General features: G+C 44.1%; 1 protein-coding gene across 2 annotated transcripts in view; it reads right to left on the minus strand.

Annotated features, from left to right (window-relative positions):
• Positions 1–731: 731 nt before the first annotated feature.
• Positions 732–12190, minus strand: part of EMB (embigin) — a 71550-nt gene continuing 60091 nt past the window's right edge. For both annotated transcript variants that reach the window (XM_073622169.1, XM_073622180.1), the window contains exon 9: positions 732–9727. The gene's annotated coding sequence lies outside the window, so the exon portion shown is untranslated. The remainder of the gene's footprint in view (positions 9728–12190) is intronic.

The raw sequence follows: 12190 nt of genomic DNA on the forward strand, positions 1-12190 counted from the left end.
CTGACCAACTTATTAACCACAAAATTCTGCACATATGCACAGACAAGAGAGCTAAACATGAGACTTGCTGAATGGAGTCTTTAAGAGCAACCACAGCAAAACACAAAGCCCTAGGCAAATCTGTCATGTCCTCAGCAGACTCATCCTCCTGCTCAGGTCTATTAAATCGTTTAACCTGATCTTTTAAAGACTAACAAATCCCTTATGCTGCTACCTCAGGCTGAATAGCGAGCCAGCAAAAGAAAAGGAGGCCTTTAAAGTCTTTGTTAACCCAAAAAAAATAATTCAGATCCTGGTCCCTTAAAGCAGATTAAACTGCACGGTGCTTGTGCTGTGTAATCTGCGCCCCTCTGAACTGTAAAAAATACCTCCCTAAACCTGCCACTTCCTGTATCCCCTTTCTGTACTGACCACGAAAATCAGGGCTGCTGAGCCTGACCACCGTGGTCAGAGTGCGTCCCTCCGTCATACGCAGCTGTTCTCTCTTCTCTCCCCCTCACCCCCTCCTCCTTGCCTGTCAGCTCCCTCTCTGTGTCTCTTCCCCTGTCCCTCCCTCCCCTGCCCCTATTATTAAAAATAAAAAATCTACAATGATTACTGCCAGCCGCTCTATTAGAGCCTGGCATACTACACTGTGTAAGTCATTTCTAAAAACAAGCGTTGTAAATACCTATTTAGAGCTATCTTCAGGCCGGTCACGTGAAAATCATGAAATCAGACCGAGACAGAAGCACAGTTACATCACACTTGTTTAATAATAAAGTAAAAAGAACAAACAAAGTCAAAACATAGCCAAAGTTCAGTAATCGGAACGGATAGTCAGCCAAGCCGAAGTCAGGGATCAAAGTAGTGGAACAGCAAGCAGGATCTGGAGCCAGAGGGGATGTTAGCAAAGCCAGTCTTTAAACAGGAACGCAGGAGATAGTTTCTTGTGATGTGACCAAGGCGAAGGCAGAGCTCCTCTGACAGATGAATGTAAAGAAAACAATGCCTGCCATACAAAAATGTAAAAAAAAAATGGCGTAGTGTCCCCCCCCCCCAAAAAAAAATCCATAACAGACTCTTATACGAGCATGCAGCCCAGCAGGTCAGGAAAGGGAATGACGAGCTAGCACCCCCCTTCCTGAACCATACCCGGCCACATGCCCTTAACATGGGGGGTTGGCGCTTTGGAGCAGGGGGCATGATGGAGACAAGGGCCTCATCCCCACAACTGTGGCCATGGTTGTGGGGTTGTGCAAGCAGGGGGCTTATGGGAATCATAACAAGGTGCCCCTCAAAATATTGCCCCCCCATGTGAATGAGTATGGGGTACACAGTAGACATGCGAAGAACAGAAATGTTTTTTTGTTTCATATAGATTCGTTATGTTACTAATGTCATTTTGTTATGGAATTCGTTTCGTTTGGTTTCGGAATTTGTTTTGGTTTTCGTTAAATTTTGTTTCTTTTTTGTTAAAATTTGTTTCATTTATACATTTTCTAACGAATTCCAACTTTTCTGAACGATTAGAATTCGGATGAAACTAAAAATGATCGACCGATCCGAATTCTGTGTGAAGAAATGGATGGTTGTTCACCACTTGCCACCCGCCATATAGCAAAATGACGTTGGCAAAGTGGTTGCGATATCCTGACTGGGCATCAAATGACGTTCTCAGGATATCAAGCCGTGGCGATCGTTGTTGCGGTGTGTCAGTTTGACACACGGCAACTCGGATCTAGGTAAAGAGTCTCTGACAGAGATTCTTTACCACGTGATCAGCCCTGTCCAATCACGGCTGATCATGATGTAAACAGGAAGAGTCGTTGATCAGCTTTTCCACACTCTAGTCTGACGCGAGTAGAGGACAGCCGATCGGCTGCTCTCCTGACAGGGGGGTCTGTGCAGTTTATCAGCGCAGCCCCCTCGGATGCCTGCCCAGGATCACCAGGATGCCACCAGGACCACCAGGAATGGACCACAAGGTATGCCACCCTAGACCACCAGGGTAATGCCAATCCCAGGCAGCTGCCAATCAGTGCCCAGGCAGCTGCCAATCAGTGCCAGTGAAAAATGCCTACCAGATTCGGTCTTTTTTTATTCATTTAGCAAAAAATAAAAACCGCAGAGGTGATCAAATACCACCAAAAGAAAGCTCTATTTGTGGGAACAAAATGATAAAAACTTAGTTTAGGTACAGTGTAGTATGGCCGCACAATTGTCATTTAAAAAGTGACAGCACTGTAAGCTGAAAATTGGCCTGGGCAGGAAGGTGCGAAAGTGCCCTGTATTGAAGTGGTTAAGCAGCGGGCCAGGAAGTCGGCCGCCGGCCGCTGGCATCCTTAAGAACCATGGGCTTCCCCACTGACAGACAAATTCAAAGGAAAGAATGCTGGCATTGCCTGGCAATAGAAAAATGAAAAAAAAAAAGGCGTAGGGTCCCCTTCGAGTCTGGTATGGATTTTAAGGGGAACCCCATGCCAAAAAATAAAGCGTAGGAATTGCTCTAGTCGACACGGGGGGTTCTATACCTACTTAAGCTGGTGGCAGCGTATATATAATGTTTGGGGGTTCTAAGTAACTTTCTAGCAAAAAATACAGATTTTTAACTTCTAAACCAGTGTCAAAATAGGCTTGGTCCAGTGGTTAAATGGTTAAGTGGTTAAATAAGATGGCCGCCCTTGGCTTCTGTTTTTTACTGCGCATGCGCCGAGCCTGGTGCATGCTAGTCGCTTGAGCACCCAGGTAAAAAATGCGCTATTGCACATGCGCAGCATTGTCTGTGCTAGACACGCATGCCTGCGCACGATCCGCCAGGCTTACTGGCATACAACCTAGGGAGAGAGAGAGAGACTGCTCTAAAGGGAGGAGCCCACAAGCCTGCAGGCTCCTATGTCCCCTCAGTGCCATACTGCAGCCATGGAGGAAAGCTTCTTCTCGAATGCCCCCTGGTGGTAAAACAGGGCAACAGGCCTAACAGTTGCATTACTATGGCTAACAGCTGAAAGTTGTATAAGAAAACAAGGGAGTCAACTTACAACCCCATATGTGCAAATAAAGGGGCTTTACTTACCAATCTCGCAGCAGTGCTTACCCTGGGCAATTAGGAGCACAAACTTCATACATCATGGTGGGTCTTGTCACTTAGAGACCTTCAAAGACTGGGTACCCTTTTCTATTTTCTGGGTCCACTCCCTTGGACCTGTACAGCACCCTGCCGAAATTGCCTTAGTTCTGTAGTGCCCAGGATTCCACTATTCAGGGTCCAGAGCCACAAAATGTCGCAATACAGGCAAAACCTCAGAGTCTTCCATCTTCTTTTGCGAGGCTGGGGTACCATTTATTTAGCATTAGCATTTTAAAAGTGGATCCGATTAATCTGTCCCTTGATTCAAAAAGAACCGGTCCAGGACCATAAAAAACTCACAGAGAGCGTAACAACCGTGACTATCAGCTTCAAGACATGGGAAAAACTTAGGTACTTCCTGTATGGGAGAGGTTATATAGAGGGGAACGTACTGTCTGTTTTTTTGGTCGGCTACTGTCCATTCACCTATAGGTGGTGCATAACCCAGATATTTAACCACTTCAATACCGGGCACTTTCACCCCCTTCCTGCTCAGGCCAATTTTCAGCTTTCAGCGCTGTCACACTTTGAATGACAATTGCACAGTTTACTCAAATTAAATTTTGATCATTTTTCCACACAAATAGAGCTTTCTTTTGGTGTATTTGAACACCTCTTCGGTTTTTATTTTTTGTGCTATAAATAAAAAAAGAGCAACAATTTTAAAAAACCACAATATTTTTTACTTTTTACTATAATAAATATCCCAAATTTAAAAAAAAAAAAAAAAAAATTCCTCAGTTTAGGCCTATATGTATTCTTCTACAAATTTTTGGTAAAAAAAAAAATCGCAATAAGTGTATATTGATTGGTTTGCGCAAAAGTCGTAGCGCCTACAAGTTATGGAATTTTTATTATTATTTTCTTTTTTACTAGTAATGGCGGTAATGTGCGATTTTTATTGTGACTGCGACATTGCGGCAGACAGATCGGACACTTTTGACACTATTTTGGGACCATTGACATTTATTCAGCGATCAGTGCTATAAATAGCCATTGATTATTGTATAAATGTCACTGGCAGGGAAGGAGTTAACATTAGGGGGCAATTAGAAGGTTAAATGTGTTACCTAGTGAGTGATTCTAACTGTGGGGGGTGGGACTGACTGGGGGAGGAGACCGATCGGTGTTCCTGTATACTAGGAACACACGATCTGTCTCCTCTCCCCTGACAGGACGTGGATCTGTGTGTTTAAACACACAGATCCACATTCCTGCTCTGTCACGAGTGATCGCGGGTGCGCGGCGGACATCGCTGCTGCCGGGCACGTGTGTTGGCTCCTCGGTGACGCGGCGGGCATGCCCCCTATGCCGGCATGAAGCTGAGAATGTCATATGACGCCTGCCCAGGATGGGAGATCCCATCTGCAGACGTCATATTACTATGGGCAGGTATTGAAGTGATTACATATATAGCTTGCTCTGTGTCCCGTGACGTATGATAAGGAAAACACAAATGCCTGTGTATACTAGCCCTGTCACAATGTGGAGGATTATGCCTCTCTCTTTTACCGCACATTCACGCCTGTCAACTTTGGTGCATAGCATTAAGGCAGTCCATTTATTAAGAGCAGTGGTCTCCAAACTGAGGGCCAGATGTGGCCCTTTGCTTGCTTTTACCTGGCCCTTGGGGCACGATTTTCATCTACTGATACCAACAATCAGACATAATTCCCCCCACTGACACAGATAAAGGCACAATTCCTCCTATGGGTGGAGCTGCGCCTGACGGATCACACAGAAGGTATAATGCGGCTGCTGCCACTACTGAGTGGCCTTTCTTTTTACTCAAAGGCAAGACACTCGGGGCTATGGACCCCAGATTCGGGGGTGTAGCCCCAAAAGTCACCCTCTAGCGAAGCCACTGCCTTCCAATGACACCAAAGATGGGGCACGATTCCTCCCAATGACACCAACAATGGGGCCCAAAGACACCAATGATGGGGCACAATTCCTCCAAATGACAACAATGATAGGACGCTATTTCTTCTACTGACATCAAAGATGGGGCATTGTTTATTCCCACTGACACCGGGACCTTTTCTACTCCCAATGGCCACAGTCCAGCCCCCCTTTAGTCTGAAGGACAGTAAACAGGCCCTTTGTTTAGAAAGTTTGGAGACCCCTGATTTAGAGTACCAATACACCAGAGCAGACAGAAAAAAAAATATGTGTAGTATTTGTTTTCCATGAACAGACCTGTACAGACTTTGTTGTACATATACTGGGGTGGATTTACTAAAGGCAAATAGAGTGTGTACTTGATTTCCCCCAGAGCTTAGTATATGTGGTAAATCTCTGCTGATTTCCATCATACAACCATTTGCAAGTAAAATCCTTTTTTTTTTTTCTGATTGGGTCTATTTACAAAGTAAAGCTTCACCAAATTACATTTACTAAGGAAAGTGAGTGCAAAGCGCACTGTCTATTTGCCTTTAGTAAATCAACCTCAGTGTATACTGCAGTACACACCGAAATAAAAATCACAAAACAACAAACTAATAATTTATAGAGTGTATATTTATTTATTTATTTTAAATCAGTGTATGTGTATGTGTGTGTATATATATATATATATATATATATATATATATATATATATATATATATATATATATATATATATATACAGTATATTATGTTAAATGTAACCTCTAAAAAGCACAGAGTTCCTCTATGGAAGTAACTTAAAAATAAAAAACACACAAAGTTTGTGTGTAATTCAGCGCTAAAAAGAACCTAGTAGTTACAACAATAGCATGCAAATGTTCATATATCTTATGTTGATACTAATACAGAATAGAGACATCAAAAGGATGCAAATAAAAGTTAGTGAGAAACAAAGTGTGTGTTTCAATGAAAAGTAATGGGGGGTGAACCCCTTTAAAAAAGAGTCTGTTATAATTGCTGCTGTGGGCAGCAAGGCCGCTTCAGGTAAGGGCTGGAGACTCAGGAACTGTGGAAGATAAAAGCAAGAGAGGGGAGAGAAGCGCCAGGCAAGTCCCAGTACAGCAATATAAATTTATTTATGATAAAAATCAAAAACCATCAATGACAAAATAGGATTGCACTCACATAGTGCTCAGTGTATGCGGGCTTGTCAAGTCCAGGGAGAAAACAGAAACCTCCGGTGTGGCCCTTGGATGGTGGGCTGCGAGCCCCGTGTGCAGTGGGGAGCTGGAGGGACCTCAGGTGAACGCCGGCTGGATGTCTCGGTGTGAGAATGATCTGGAAATGTAGACCTGAAAGCCACCTACCATTGGCATTGGCCAATCAGAACGCGTTTCGGAAGCAAGGCCGTGCCTCCTTCATCAGCTCCGTGTCAGGGCTGGGCTCAGCCCTTCCTTCTCTGAGCTGGCCGCTCAGCTGTCGGCTAATTGCCAGCTTCTATCTCTCCACAGTTATTCAACTGTTGATGATATCCTGCTCGTCAGTCCTGCCTACTTAAGCCGCCCAGTCCAGAGGAGTTCTGCTTTCGCCTTGGTCAACACCACAGAAACATCTCCTGCGATCCTGTTCAAGACTTGCTTTGCTGACATCCCTTCTGGCTCCAGATCCTGCTTGCTGTTCCACTACATTGATCCCTGACTTCTGGCTTGGCTGACTATCCGTTCCGGTTACTGAACTTTGGCTATGTTTTGACTACATTTGTTCTTTTTTACTTTTATTATTAAACAAGTGTGATTTAACTGTACTTCTGTCTCGGCCTGATTTCATGGTTTCTGACACTCAGGAGGTTTCTGTTTTCTCCCTGCACTTGACAAGCCTGCATCCACTGAGCACTATGTGAGTACAATCCTATTTTGTCATTGATGATTTTTGATTTTTATGTTAAATAAATGTATATTGCTGTAGTGGGACTCGCCTGGCGCTTCTCTCCCCTCCCTTGCCTTTATCTTCCTCTATGGCAGGCATGTCAAACTGGTATTTTTATTCATCCCTCTTTCCCCAATTTTTTTCGGCCCCCAATGTAACTGAAAAGACCCAGCTGTTCTCCATTTTTATATGAATTTTTGCAGCTCAATACTTCAAATGATTGAACCCTTTTTCTAGTTCGAAATGTTGCAATGTACTGTTGTTACTGTAAAATTAATTTTGAAAAGTGATACAGTATAATCTTCTTCTTCAAATGAATAGATGTGTCCTCAATAGATATAATGTGGCCTCCTTGAGGATGCATTTGACTCAATTCAGGCCACTGTTTCATATGAGTTTGACATGCTTGCTCTAAAATAAAAGGCACAGTGTATATAAACCAAGAATATAAAGTAAACCAGCAGGTGGCCCCCTTCAGTCACACACGGACGGAACACTTCATTGGGTAATAAATATTTATATTCTATAAGGCAGGATCTATGTACTGTCTGGAACATGGTGGTGGCTCGGTGTTGGATGTATTTTCCAAGAAGGAATTATTTCCTGCAGGCTGATTCTGTAAGGCCCAGAGCGAGGAGTAAATTACAATAACCCCCAGCAACAAATCAGAAATTGTATTTCACTTGTGCTTTCAGTAAAGTGAAACATAATTTGTTGCTATGCGTTATTGCCTTTTGTACCTTCACTGATTGTTGTACTACTTCACTGAGCGTGCCCCAGTTTTCTCCCGTATCACAAAAGATTATGGATTCTGAAGTCTGAATTGCCACAGCTGAGTCACCGGTTTGCAGTGAATTGATCTAACTATAGTCTCAGAAATATCGGTTTTGCCCGCAGGCTGTCACCTAGTAAAGAGCATATTTTAAAGTATTTATCCCCTTTATCCCCCCTGCAGGTGCTATTTTTAGCACCATAGCGCCTGTACAGCGCCTCAGTGTGAAAGCAGCCTTAAGGTATCCTGACCCCCTGACATGCCACATTTGGCATGCCATTTTTTGGAGTGGGTACCTAGTTCTGACAGGTACCCAGCACCCACTTCCGCCCGCGTGGCCTAGGCGACTCCTCCCTCCCTGCAATCTTCTGGAACACGTGACTCGCGCATACGCAGTGCGTACCTGGCTGTGAAGCCGCAAGCTGTCACAGCCGGGTGCCCACACTTGCAATGCCAGCGCTGCAGACCGATGGGGGAGAGAAAGGAGGCTTCAGGGCGGCCTCATCGCTGGACCGTGGGACAGGTGGATGTGTGTTTATTAAAAGTCAGCAGCTACACTTTTTGTAGCTGCTGACTTTTAATAAACATGGGTCCAGCTGGAACTCCGCTTTAAGAGTGGCTGCTCTCCCGGGTCTCTGCCTTCTGACTGGCTGAGAGACAATCACAGCTCACAGCCAGTGAGGAGGGGGTGGGGGGCGGAACCAAGCCAGGCCATGCTTTAGACACACACTGTGGGGCTTGGGAGCGAGCATGTACGTGTGCCCCCATAGCAAGCAGTTCATAGAAAAGGAGGGGTCAGGGGTCCTGGGGGGGGGGGAGGAGGAGGATCGGGGTTGCTCTGTGCAAAACCATTACACAGAGCAGGTAAGTATAACATGTTGGTTATTTAAAAAAATAAATAAAATACCTTTAGTATCACTTTAAGGCCAGGAGTTTAATCTGCCTATAACTTGCCTTTTCAAGTTTTTCTTTCCCCCTCATCAACATGCTAATGACATTTTTAAATTAAACCTTTCCCTTTCCATTGCATACCTTATTTTAGACACAATGATGAACTAATAAGGCAAACGCAGCATGATTTTGTGACAACTCACAGGAGGAAAAGCAGAAAGAATATCAAAGGGTTTTTGTAAATGCTTTTGTTTCTCTTCTTTTTTTTTTTTCAAATGGTCAAAATCCCACAATGAAATAATTTGGTACTTTGGAAGTAGAATTGACATTTCAGCAGTATTGGCTTAGGTAACTTAATACATATATCTTACTGACGCATATGAATTTCCATCCTGCTTCAAGCTCCTAACTCTAATGCCGCGTACACACAATCGGACTTTCCGACAACAATACCGTGGATTTTTGTTCGAAGGTTGTAAATTTAGATGCCGGCACCCCATTTCCTTAGGAGCAAGGTATGAGTTTCCTCCTTTAGCTTAGAGCATTGCTCCAAGCTGTTCATCTTACATATATCTTACTTACTTTATAAATATAAACATGTATCGTTAAATAGTATATTTAGTCGTTTCTGATGTGTTAATAAATAACTTTTATCTGAACTAGCAGACAGATGCGTACATCTCATTCACAATAACTCAAGCAGTGACAACATACGAGGCTTGTTCTTCACCTACATTTTTGGAATCCATTTACACATTACAGTTCCCAGAAGCCCTCAAAAATAGGACAACGTGAACACTGGAGCAAAACTATGGGGCTTATTGAGTGAATATCAGTGTGTAGTGAAATCTCCGCAATCAGGTCACAGAAAGTGAGAAAACCCTATGTAGATGTTCTGACCTGTATTTGGGTTTTAACACAGCACTCATATCTGCAATTATTTTCTAGGCAACATTAAGTAATACATTTTTCAGTCAGTAAGCAGCATATGCAATAAAGTATGCATACAGTATATTATTATTGCTTGGAAGCCACGAACATTCAAGAGTGCGGGATAGGTTGAAGTTGAAGCCCAACTTTGGTTCATACTGAAGACGGTTGAAGTCGGCTGCATAGTCCTCTGGAGAGGTTCTGCATCTCTGCAAAGAAAAAGGAAGATAAATCAGTATACAAATTGGACAATACATTTCATCACCAACCTCATTTACAGTATATTCCTGCTTATCCTAATGAAGATGGTGGGGGGAGCAAGATAGGCAGGCCAATTTTCTTTGTCTGTTCATTTACTCAGGTGCCTTCTGTGAGATATTCTGACAAACCAGGACAGAGAATTATTAACAGCTCAGTAGCTTTTCTTGTATTTTTAATACTTGGAAAAGAAAATGGCAGGTTTTAGCCCAATGATTTGGTTATTGAAGTACAGCCAAATCCCTCAAAACCCCACCTCAGCTCAGGAAAGGGGGCTGAAAATGTAAAACTGCCTTTCCACAATTAAGGCTTCTAGAACAGTTGAGGTCTGGGTCGATGGGCTTTTTGTTCACATCAGACCTGCTCCTCTCCCCATACAAGTCTACAGGAATATAAATGCAGGTCAAATGTAGGTCCTAAGGAGGTCAGCTGCAAGTCAAAAGAACCTGTTCATTAATTCTGAGGGATATCAGAAGCATCTCAAACTGATGTCAAAAGTATGCTCACTGAGCCCACGGCTGGTTGACACTGCCCCTTAATCAGGTTCTGGCACTGTCAAGGTTAGGGCATTCAGGTCTATTGACAGTATTGAGGGTAACTGTTCCTAAAGTCAGTGTCATTAGCATAGAGCTGGTCAGGGTTTTAGAGACACCCCCTAGGCAGAGAGAAGCACAAACATGGACTGCCCCACTCCCGAGTATGCAGTGCACAGGTAAGTTAAAGTGGTTCTAGAGGTTCAAGGTTTTTTACCTTGAACCTCTTTTTGAGGCCTGGGTTAAGGCCAGGACATCCTTAGGTAGTTGCAAGATTTATTTGGTAGACTCCGAGACTTCAATAGGAGGACAGCCATGCAGGAAAAGTCATCCAGCAAGACGCTTCTCTGCTGGGTCCCTAGCTTGGCACTCAAGATACCTTTCAAGCTTCACCCCACTGGCATACTCGGTCCCTGGCTTGACACACAAGGCAATCGTCACCTCTGCTGGCTGGGTCCCTGGCTTGATACCCACTGAAGTTTCCCGATTGTTCACTGTCCCTGGTTGGTGAGAATACTGCTCCGGTACTTTCTTCAGTTACTCACTGTGGTTCCTGGTAATAAGGTGGATGGTCCCTCAGTGGTAACAGCTTCACCTCTACTTTTGACCACAATAGGTTTTCCAGCCGTCAGAACCGTCATTTCTGGTTGGACTGCAAGCCGCACTCCCAACCCTGCGCTGCTCTCTTGCTTCTGCATAGGCCCTCAGACTGCCTAGCAGCCAGATGTGCCCAGGATAGGACAAATCTCTGGCCTAGCAGCCAGGGGAATAAAACACACGTCCACCCAGACAGCCATCCAGGTGGCACAGAACAGTGATCGCCTGACTCCACCCGAATATATAGGTTCTCCCAGCAGGCCAAGGGATTCAAGACAATCCCTGCCCATTGGCTGAGATACCCCATATACCCATTATCTGACCTTGCAATGCCATTCTCATATCCAGTACCACCAGGTACCCAGGCACCTAATGGTAGAAGAGAAAAGTGCAACAAGGTCAAACTTAGAGAGAAATCAGTTGATCTCTATCAATTAGCCAAGATGACTATTCCTCTCAAGTAAATTTTTGAGGAGCAACCCTGCCTAAACTCCAGGGTGCTACACAGTATTTGGAGATAAAGGGGGTGATGAAAGCTGTGCAGGTATGTCTAGTTCTAGGTACCTGTACTTTTCGCCTGTTCACAGTTTTATTTTTTTAAGTGACATTTTTGTCTGACATATGCGTTACCGCGTGTGAATTAGCATACATTGTTTTGCACATTCATGTGCATTGTGGTAAAGCACACCATCAGGACACTTTTAAAAAATCGGTCACCTGCAAAAGAAGTGTTTGTATCTTCCCAGTCCATCGGGCCGTGTACTGAAAAGCAGTCACATATCCACTCCCAGCTGCTGCAGATATTCCTGGTCTGATGAATATTTGCTCTGTCCACCTCTGTGGTTCCTCCAGCTATCTCGTATGTCACTGCAGGATGTATGAGCTGGCAGGAGGAACCACATCCACCGCCGGGGGAGTAGTACATATTCAACTCATCCGACCATCGAATACTTGCAGTGGCTGAGGAGCGGAGAATAGACGACTTTTCAATACATGAGCAAGGTGCTTCTTATACAGGTGACCTATTTTGTAAAAGTGCCCCTGTGACAACAAGGTCAATCATTATTACTTATAATTGTTAACTACTAATAAATCTGACCTAATTACTTAGCATAAAGCTTTTGGCTGGACTTGCATCAGTGCATTCCTGTAACGTAATTTAAAACTCACAGCATATACCGCAGCATAGGAAGCACACACATAATACAGAGCACAGTGCAAAGTGCAGCAGAGTGGCAAAGTGGTTAGCACTTCCAGTGGGCAGCACTAGGCTTGTGGGTTCGA

This window comes from Aquarana catesbeiana, linkage group LG01, assembly GCF_042186555.1.
Source record: "Aquarana catesbeiana isolate 2022-GZ linkage group LG01, ASM4218655v1, whole genome shotgun sequence".
Classification (NCBI taxonomy): Eukaryota; Metazoa; Chordata; class Amphibia; order Anura; family Ranidae; genus Aquarana; species Aquarana catesbeiana.